The sequence below is a fragment of the Sorex fumeus genome, unplaced genomic scaffold (genome assembly GCF_029834395.1).
Source record: "Sorex fumeus unplaced genomic scaffold, SorFum_2.1 ptg000032l, whole genome shotgun sequence".
NCBI lineage: Eukaryota > Metazoa > Chordata > Mammalia > Eulipotyphla > Soricidae > Sorex > Sorex fumeus.
This window is the reverse complement of record NW_026606089.1, coordinates 4,835,799-4,847,015: the sequence shown is the minus strand read 5'-3', so window position 1 is coordinate 4,847,015 and position 11,217 is coordinate 4,835,799.

The following is an 11,217-nucleotide window of genomic DNA, read 5'->3' as shown; positions in this document are numbered from 1 at the left end:
CAAGGTGTCGAAAATCAGATGGGCTGGTCACGGAATGAGATTTAAAGACGACCGCTGGATTAGAGCTGTTACTGACTGGACTCCACGGAATGTTAAAAGACCGCGTGGCCACCCACCTACCAGATGGTCAGACTTCTTCGTCAAGATCATGAATGATCGATTTGAGGCCCTTCATGTTCCCAGAGCGAACAGATGCCATTGTGCTACACTAGCACGTGACAGGGACAAATGGAGACGTTACTGGCGCCTGCTGGAGCAAATCGACGACTAACGAGATGTTAAGTGATTAAGTGATCATGTACACTAAGGAAATCCAGACAAATAATTCTTAGCACTGACTTTCTTGGAAATTTAAGTAGTAATCAGGTTTTTATAGTTACGTTGTTATGATTTCATAGGCAGTGTTTGTTTCCTTAACCAACCTGGAATGTCTTTAAAAGACCAAATATAGGAACATTCTTTCATTTTTAATTTAATATAGAAAATGCTGAATTCACAGGTTAAATAGAGATGAATATCTTTTTCAATAGTCTATTTGGGACACTGTGCTTTACTTGTTTTATTAGGAACTAAATGTGGTACTCTATAATCTCTAATTCCATCCTTAGTCCTCCCTTCTCTACTTGTACCAATCAAGACAAACTTCACTTTAGACCTAGTTTTCAGTAATCTCAACTAAACATTAAAGTAAAAAATAAGTCTGATCAAATAATTCTGTTATCCAACAGTTGTTTAAGAGGCTTACACAAATGAACAGAATATTGAGAAAGAAATGAACACTCCAAATTGTGTTTGAAGAAGGCAAAAATACATGTTGTAATTGACCATATAAAAAAAGAAATTTAAAGTAAATTCCTTGGTAAGTTCTGTTATTCTTGGAACAATGTTGCCCATGGTCAGCTAGCTAAGTTTTCATTAACTTGGTTTTCCTTGTTCACATCGCTGATATTGCTCTTTTCCTCCTCAGATCCCATTCCCAGTAGATCATGTTCCCACTAGATCTTGTTGTTTCAAGCTTTGTTTTCGCCAAATTTCAAGCCCTTCCTTTTACACTTATTGTCTGTTTTCTCATCATTTCAGACTTTTCTCCCAGCATTTTTTCCTCAGTTAATACAACTTTCTTTCAAGGGAGTTGAAGCTTGTTAGTTTTGAGAGTTGATTGGGATCATTTTCCTCTAGCCATACATTAAAGTTAGCAAAACGCTTTTCACGTTTTTCTGTTCCCAGTCAGTCAACTACCCTTTCCTGGGAATATCTATTAACTGGTTCGTCTCAGGTCAGTCAGAAACTGCGTTCATTTCCCCCCATTTTCAACAAAGTATTTACTGGTACCAAACAGAGTTAGTTAAAAATATGTTCCTGTTAACATATATTTACAGTTGGCATCCATGTGAACACCTTCCACCTGGCTTTTTTTGAAGGTGGTCATCCAGTTTGCTTTTCTGGTGGCATTCTGTTTCTCACTATTCCTCTCCACAGCTAAGTGATGTGAAAATAACATATTTAGTAAATGGTATGATTGGAAGCTCCAGAATGAATGCCAGCCCTTTCAGTTCTCTGGGTATTATATGTAACCTGTTCTTTGGAACCTATCTTAATTTCGTATTTTTGTTTTGAATCTTATTTACAAATAATATTTTAACGTATTTGAAAAACATCCACCAACTATCCCATGATGATCACCAGCTGTCCAGTTCTCTACCCGTCCCGGTTTCCCTTCCATTCATCCATCACCCCATTGAGTCTCCTAGGGCCATCTCTTTCCTCCACCACCTTCCCGGGTGAAGGAGAACCGGTACCTACTGCTTTGGAAGTGGTGACCTAGTGTGCATGTCTTAGTACCTCCGGCAACGCAGCCCCAAAGCCATTTATAACGTTGATTCTTGTGTGAGCTGCAGTTAACAGCGATGTTTAGTGCAGGCTACAGGAACCAGGGATCATGGAAGACCAAGGACCAGACCCTCAAGCTAATATAATTTGAGCTCCCCCCACCAGAAATTTCCTGATAACTGGCTTGGCTACCTTGGGGAATTTACAAATCCAAAGACTAACAGAGGCAATGGACCGCATTGTGAAAACAAGCTAGTGAAGTGTCACCGTAACAGCAACTCTGAATATTGCTGGGAATAAGTGAAATGTTGCAGCTAGGGGTGCTGAACAGAGGCCCCGAGGACATGGTGACATATCTTTGCGTCTCCCAGGAGCTGATCTTCAGGCTTCATGCTTCAATTGTTCTCTTGGTTTTGTCCCTGTTAAGAGTCATCCTTGAATGACTCTGAGGGCTTTGATCACTCATCTGGTAGGTTTATTCCCCAGTGAATGAGTTCGAATCCCCCAGCCATCATTTATGGATAGACCACCCAAACCTTTTAGTGATGTGTCTCAAAATTGGTTATTTTCCAAAAGTGGCCATGAGGCGTAAACACAGCCTCCACGGAAGAATTTTTACTTTTCTTCTGGTCATCTTAGACTCATCTGCCTTCCTCAGCCTATTCCAAAATTATTCTTTTAACCAAATACTGCAGATCGTGCCATTTCTCCCATTTTTTTTTGTGGAGGACACCAGGTATGGGGCATACTTGATTGTGCTATGACCTTATCTCTGGCTCTGTGCTCAAGTTTCACATCTGGTGGGTCTCTGGGGACCATAAAAGACTGCAAGAAATGAACTGAGTCCTTCTTGTTTGCAGAGCAAATGCCCTGTAGGCTATAATCTTCCTCTGACCCTACCCCACTCTTCATCATACCCATGCAATTTCTCATCTGGTGGGCTTTATAACCCTGGAACAAGTTTGTATTTCGTAGAGTCTTGTGTATTCACCCTTTTTCATGTCTCTAACTTCCCATTCTTTCCCATCACATCCTTCAAACCCAAGCCACTCCCAAAAACAACCACAGTTGACAGCATCTAAAAATTCATAACTTTTATTAACAACAAATTAACTATGATGCATCTCTTTAATTTGAAAAAATACATTAGAATATATAAAATGTGTATGGCATGTCAGTGTTTGCCTAGGAAAACCATCTGGTACCTCAAGTGGAACCTACCATTCCAGCTACTCCCATTACGTAGCCATAGTAGAAAGACATGTCCATCTCTTTTTACCTCTCAATAAAGTTCTGCACTTTCACCCAAAGATGTGTGTTTGGCAGCGTTCTCACGCTCCTTCTGAGCCTTCCTTTTCATAGCCTCACGCTCTGGTCTCTGCTCTTTGGTGATGGGCTTTGACATGTCTGGCTCGGGAACATTGGGCTTTCTCCATGTAATCGGTTGGAAACGGAAATCTTGGAGGAGAAACTGACTCTGACGTTTGGTTGGCAACTGCCGCTTGTCCACAAAGCAGGAGGAGGTACCAGCTGGAGGGAAATGCCAGCTGCTGTTGTAGGGAGGAGGTCTAGAAACTGTGGGGTCACGAATAGGCTGGCTAGGAGGGTTCTGCAAACCTGGTCGAAATGGGTTGGTTGAAATGGACTGAGCAAGTTTGGGAGAATCAACAAAAATGGAGTGTTTGACAGGGAAGAACTGGCAGTAGTTGGCTGAGCTGCATTGGTAGAGCCGGGCTTGGCAGGGTAAGCTGCAGCAGGACGATGTGGGTCCACAGATTGTCGTCTCTGAGGAACAGGTCTAGTTGGGGACTCTCCATGGTAAGAAACGGCAAAGGTACCAATTTGACCTCCCAGGAGGTGGCAGCTCAGACTTGGATGGAGATGAGCGTTTTTCAGCACGGCTACTTGGTTTCTGTGCTTTGACCTGAGTTATCTCAAGGCCTTTTCCATCCCCTGTAGCACCTAGCCATGGCTTGACAGCTGAGGATGGCTTGACATCTTTAGGCTTCTTTGAGCTACTCAGGACCTGGGAGGAAGAGATTCCAGGTTTTGGATCACTCTTCTTCCCCAGACATGAAACACTTGGACCAAATCCAGCATGTGTATGCCTAGGTTGCGGCGGGGCTTTTTAAAGGTCTCTTGGAAAAACTCAAGTTGACTTTTCTTGCATTTCATCTTGCCAATGGTGGGCTTTTCTTCTGCCTTGACCTTGTTCCCTAGCTGCTTACACTCATTAGCTTTCTTAGAGTTTTCTCTGGTGTTTTTTATCTTCTCTTGCCCATGGCTCTTTGTCTTGCTGAACCTGCTGGAGGCAGCTTTCTGAGATTTGCTGTTAGTTTTGGCTGTGGTCACAGGACACCTCTCACTGACTGCAGCATTACAAACAATCCCTGCTCCCCTTAGCAAGCATTCTCAGACTTTTGGCTGGATTTTGGCCTTGGCTTCTCCCTCAAGAGTTTCAGAAGCCTCCTTTTTGTTCTTCCATTCTGCATCGGAGGTCCCCTTGGTGCCACTTGAATTTTCTTGCACCTGCATCAGAGTGATGGTGTCAGTGGTGTTCATTACCTGCAGATCTTTGCATTGTTCTAGTTCTACGGGGATCTGGTACGTCTCGAGAGGTTTTGAGGGCCCAGTTTTCATCTGATCAAAATACTTAACTTTTTGGTCCTGAGTTGGAGTTGGGGTCAGCGCCAGGTTACTTTGGCTGGAGATATTATGGGAACTTCCCGAAACTCTGGTGGTGGATTACTCACAGGTCTTTGAATCCTGCTACTGCAAGATGTGGGCAATTTGGAAATTTGTGTCAGACCAAATGTCTTACCTGAAGGTTGTGATATCAGGGAAGTCTCCATCCCCAGGAAATTCATCACTAAAAAGGAAACAAGGAAGAAATCAGTGCCTGTGAAAGGAGATATTCGGTCCACAAAACTAGTGGTGCAACAACTGTGCACCTACCAGCAATAGGCAATGGATTGTAACTGGGTATTCTTCGGATAATGGACAAGTCCTGTGCTCAAAGATTGGAGGTAAATGTTGTAGTTCTTACTGTTTGTCATGTAGTGCTTTTGTTTTTTGGTTTTCTTTGTATTTGTAAGAATTTCTGTGTAAACTAACTTGAAAAATAAGAGACTTGGGAAGAGTGATAGTACATTTGTTAAGGCAATGGCCCTGCGCACACCTGAACTCAGTTTGATCTTTCGCATCACCTATGATCTCCTAAGCATCTTCAGCAGTAATCCCCAGCACAGATCCAGGAGTAATACCTGAGCCCTTCGGTCTATGACACAGATTCAACGTCCTCCAAACAAAAGTTTTTTTTAAGTAATTATAGATTTTCAAACTAATACCGATGGAGCGATAGCACAGCGGGTAGGGCATTTGCCTTGCACGCAGCCAACATGGCCGACCCGAGTTCGTTTCCTCTTCCCCTCTCGGAGAGCCCAGCAAGCTGCCGAGAGTATTCGATATGCCAGACACAGTAAAAACAAAGTCTCCAATGGAGACGTTCCTGGGCCCGCTCGAGCAAATTGATGATCAACAGGAGGGCCTTTACTTTACTTTTACAAACTAATAAGTGCCATATAGAGCTTAGCTTTGTAATGTATTGTACTGTCAATTTATACACTTTCATGGAAAAATAAAAGGGCGTTAATATCATAGAATAAGAGTATGAATGAAGCACCAATTTAGCATGATATTTGTGCTGAGGTACAGATTCTAGGTTTCATGATTTGAGTCAGAATCTCTGAACCACAAGTGTATTCAGAACCTTGCTGTTCATTTATGGAAGGGAAAGTTAAAGTGGTACCATTACAATTAGAGTTCTGAAACTTCTTAAGAAAATAACAAAATACTAGTTTAAGACATGTATTTTACTTTTAGTGTGGTAATTCTTGAGGCCTGCTGACATAGAACAGTGAAAAATGTAGCATTTCCTGCCACAAAGGCTGAGTGGGATGGGGGGTATGGGTGGTGGGAGGAATACTGGGAACCGTGGTGCTGAAGAATGGACACTGGTGGAGGGATAGGTACTCCATCATTGTATAAATGAACTTGAATCACAATAATTTGTAAGTCTACAACTGTCCCTCATGACGTTTAACTAATAAAAATTAAAAAAATAAAATAACAAGGGAAAAAATGTGGCATTCTTTACTCTGCTCCTGACTTTTCATTATAAGAAACTTAGATGTCCATTATACTATCATAACTTCCAATCTCCATTTGGAGCTCTTATATTGAGTGTGAAAATAACATGCTGTAAAATGAGTGAAGGGAGTAAACTTGAACTGAGTTTTTTTTTTTTAATTTAAAAATCTCAGTGTATATGAATACCACTTCTCTACGGACAGTTTTCCTCTTATTTGACCCCAATTTTTGAATTTTCTTTCTCTTCTCTCCGTTTTACTCACCTTGATAACTCGATTCTGTGATAGTTTGAGCAGAAAGAGAGAAGTCGATTCCAGAGTAGAAGTCTGGTATTTGGTTATTTGCGGGCTGGACCACCTTGAGAACCATAACCATTTCTCACGATGAGTTGCTGTAAGCTTGGGGGTAGAGCCATTTAGCCCTGTGTATGAAATGGAGTCATAGAACTGCAGACAGGAAAGGAGAGTTCCCAGAGTGCCTGGATGATAGTAATACACCTGGCTTCCTTCCTGGTAAGGAAGTGACAGGCTTTAACTCTAATGTGGAACCAGAAATGGTGTTCTCTCCACAAGACTGGCAGAAAGTGATGGGTACACAGACACCGTGTTGTTGGTATCTAGGATTTTCTCATAGCGAGCTGCCATAGATATGGAAGAGACAGCGGTGCCTTGGTCAAGAATAGTCACTAAAAAGTCTCCCATGGAAGACATCTCTTCAGCACTTCCTGCAATATCCCATTCCAAAACACTCGGGTAGGAAGCAGCTGAGGTGGATATATGACTCTGGTGAAACACTCCAGAGAGCATTGCTGTGCTGAAATGTTGGTAAAGATAGGCACTACCCATCAGTGGTTGGAAAGAGGTGCCAGAGTCTGAGGGCAGGAGCCAAGCAGAACTACCAGCTGGAGCAGATACTCTGGAGTAGTTGCAGACACTTCCTGTTAGGGAAGCTCATTGTTCACCACGGGAAGGGAAAGCTGCAGAGTATGTGCAGTTCCCAATACAGATGGATTTTGAAAATTTTTTGTAAGGAACAAGAGGGTGATGAAAAAAATCTGTGAGACTAAAAATCTCCTTCAACACTGAGAGGAACAATCTGAACTTAAAATTTAAGCCATCGAGATGCTTCTAGTACCAACAGTCAACTGAGTTTCCAAAATTCCAACAATTTGGGGTGATTCAAAGCATGGAACTTTTTGGCACTTTGCACATTTGGTATCGTGCTCCCAAAGTGAACACAGAACTGTAGAAGAGCCAGGTGATCATGTCTGTACCTGGATTTCTTGCTTACAGATAGTTCTCCTTACCCTAGAAATTCCTGTAGCTTGCCTCCTACTGAGTCCTATGCTATTTCCTAGAATGGAAGCTTTTTCAAATTAGGAAGTCTAAGAGAAAGGAAAACATTCAGTGGACAAGAATATACCTGAGGCCCAGAGATGGCAAAGAGATTTCCTATATTCCAATAATATTTATTGGGCGGGTCGTGGGGTGGTGTAGAGTTTGGACCAATAACTGACAGTGATCTAGGGTTCTTCCTGGCTCTACACTCTGGAGTGACCCCTTAGAACATTCGGGAGAGTGTATGCCGTGACAGAGATTCAACTGGATTGGCTGTGTACAAGACAAATGACTTATGCCCTCCAGTACTATCTCTCTCAGTGCCTTTTGAATTTCCAGGTGACACATCTTAAAGCATGTGGACTTTTGGCCAGGACCCTGCATGATCACTACAAGTCCAGAAACCAGAAGGAAGATACCTTATATTAATTTAGGCATTTGGGGTCTTTACAACTATTACCATTGTAATCATCAGGTTTCCATTTGACTTGTGCCATCAGTACCTGTTACTTACTGTTCACATACGACTTACTCTTGTGGATGCATTGAAGGTTACCCTCATTTTTGATCCACTTCAAAAATGACAACTTGAGTTTTTTCAAAGAAATGTTTTTGTAAGGAAAACTTTATTTAAACTCTGTGTCTTAAATTGTTTGTCTAAAATGTAGTTACTAATAATTCTAAGAAAAATAATGCATACATGAATATAATTTTTCTATTTCATGTGATTTACATAGGAGGAAGGGTAAATAAAACATCATGAAAAATATGTATCACATAACTGAAAAAGAATATAGATATTAATGAAATCTGGGCTGTGTAGCAAGCAGCATAGTACAGTAAGTTATGGAGAGCAGACGCAAGAGTAGGCCTTGAATAACAGTGGATGTGAGCCCAAACAAAACCAAATAAAACAGTACAATAAGGTTATTAATAAATTTTTCCACATATCCAATATGTAGACAGTATTCTATTTTACAAAAAACTGCTAGCCAAAAAATGGAATAGAAGGTGATTTTTGACTGCACACTTTACCAGTCCATTAAAGAGAAAGGATTTACCAGTAACTACATAACAAAAAGAAAATAGGAGTAAGCGTGATTGTATTTCATAGAAAGGAAATGTTTTAAATGAGCAAAATACAGAAAAGAAATTTCGAAAGTACAAAAAATTATTCTCATCAGTACCTTTGAATATTAACCAGCAAACAACACGTGTTAAACATAGCATAGGATTTCTCTTGATCACACAAGACACAGAAAAGACCATTTAAAAAGTGATCACAAAATTTGCAAATTTACTTTCAACCCCTAGATTAGAATTATATTTATCAACCAGAAAAACGTTCTTCTCAATGTTTAATAAATGAGCACCAAAATCCAATAAAATATCTTTAATGTAGGAAAAATCTTAATTCACAAATATGACAAAAATGTGCAATTAGACCTGTGAGACTTGATTTTTCTTTTTCCTCTTAGGATTTAAAACAGAAGTTGACTATTATCAAAATACTTTCATGTTAGGAAGAAAAAATCACATGAAATAATATTTGTAAAGATGAGAAGCCGCTTTAACCTGGAACCTACTTACCACACAAATGAATCAAATCTCCTTATTCAAGTTAGAGTATACCAATTTTTAATTTTAATAGGCAGCGCGTACATGTACTTAAAACCATAACGTAATAAAAACATTGCAGATTATGTGTCTTCCACCGCCCTAGATAAGCACTATTAGCTATTTATGGGAAGCATCATTTCTGAAGCGTGTTTATACTCAAATTGTCAAGAACCAAGTACTGTGTTCTAAAAGATAATCAGGAAAAATGCCAGCAAGGATGGCTTTCTGATAATCTGCTTTTCCTACTGGTACATTTCTTTTTTGATTTTAAATCTTTGGTTCTCTTCAACATTCTGAACAAACGTTTTCCCCTTCCTTGATAATCGAAGTCCCTATTCTTTCTTTCTTTCTTTCTTTCTTTCTTTCTTTCTTTCTTTCTTTCTTTCTATCCTTCTTTCTTTCCTATTTTTTTCTCCCTCATATTGTCTTGGTGTCGATTGGTCAAAGTTTGATGAAAGTGATCCCAAACTTGCTTACCTTAGAGGGCTTGCCTCCCTAATGCTCAGCACTCCACAGCTTCCCCATGCCCCATAATTTCTTATTACCTGGTTTAAATAGAAAACTCAAAGATCAATGATTATTACTTTGTAATATCACTATATTCAAAATACTGAAGTATAAATACAAGTGGAGAGACTATTACAGAGAACATATGCTAGTATATATTAACAGTTTTTCACAGCATCTATATTTTCTGTTTCTGTAAAAATACTGTCTCTGATTTACGTGTTCTCAGTGAATATCATGTAAAATTCACTATTAAAAGGCAAAAGAAACACAGAGAATCAACCCTCAGATATATATACATATATATATATATATGTGCGTGTGTGTGTATGTGTGTGTGTATGTGTGTGTGTATTTGAGCTCCTAAGTATGTCTAAAATATAATGTAATCAATGACGAAAAACACTTTGTATGTGAGAGAAAGTAAGCCAGTGTCTAAAATCACACAGCAAATGTCAAAGTCAAGTTAAAATGAGGCTTATAAAATTCTACTTGAATACTTTCTTTCATTACTATGTGCTGTTTTTACTTGACTGCTAAGTTTAGGGATGATAAATCTAATGACAAGCTTTGAAAAGTATTATTCCTTACCTGACATGGTCAGAGAAGAGGAAATACCGATGAAAGGTAGACGAGAAGAGGAGACTGTACGAGATTATGTCTGAACACTGAAGCGGCTTAAGACCGCAAATGTTCAGTACAGACGACTGCTCACTGGTGATTGGTCATTGGTCACTCGTCACTTGCCATGATGATTCAAATTTGTTTACAAACAACTACATGGGACCCCAAAGATTCTACCAGTTGGTGGTTGGTTTGGTGGGAGAATGATGTCATAAAGTAGGCAGTTGAAAGGTAGAGGCTAGCCAATCAGGAGGTCAGAATCCCAGAAGAAGACCGGATTGGATAGAGAGTGGGGAAGAATGAAGCAGGCTAGGGAGATGGAATTCTACAAGACAGTTATAACAGTTTCACCTTCGTCAGACTCTTGTGTTAGAAAAATACTCCCATGATACTCAAGAGCTTAGCTATTTCATTAACAAATCAAGAAAATTACTAAATAATTGTTTATATTGCATTGTTAATGAAACAACATTTGTTATTACTAGTATATTTTAGATAACGTTTACAGCACAGTGGGTTGGGCATTTGCCTTGCAGGAGGCCAACCCTGATTCCGAATCCTCTGCCCGGCAAGCTACCGAGAATATCTCGTCCACATAGCAAGAGCCTGGCAAGCTACCCATGAAGTATTCGATAGGCCAAAGCCAGTGACAACAAATCTCACAATTTGTTGTAAGTTGTTACTGGTTCCCGCTCGAGCAAATGGATGAACCGCGGGAGGACAGTGCTACAGTGCTATGATTGAAAAAATTGGTGGTTTCTTTCATTATGAAAACACTTACTAGGATAAGTTGTAGATGAATCGAGATGTGTTAAAATGTAAATAAAATGAGAAGAAATAGTAAATGCACAGGTATCTTATTTGTACAAAAAAAAACAGTTGTACTCCGTTTAAAACTGTAGAAGATAAAGGTAAGGCCCTCACGTTGATCGTCGATTTGCTCGAGCCGGCCCAGTAACGTCTCCATTGGAGACTTTGTTGTTACTGTGTCTGGCATATCGAATACTCTCGGTAGCTTGCCGGGCTCTCCGAGAGGGGCGGAGGAATCGAACTCGGGTCGGCTATGTTGGCTGCCTGTAAGGCGAACGCCCTACCTGCTGTGCTATTGCTCCAGCCCTGTAGAAGATAAAGAAAAACATATACAAATTTG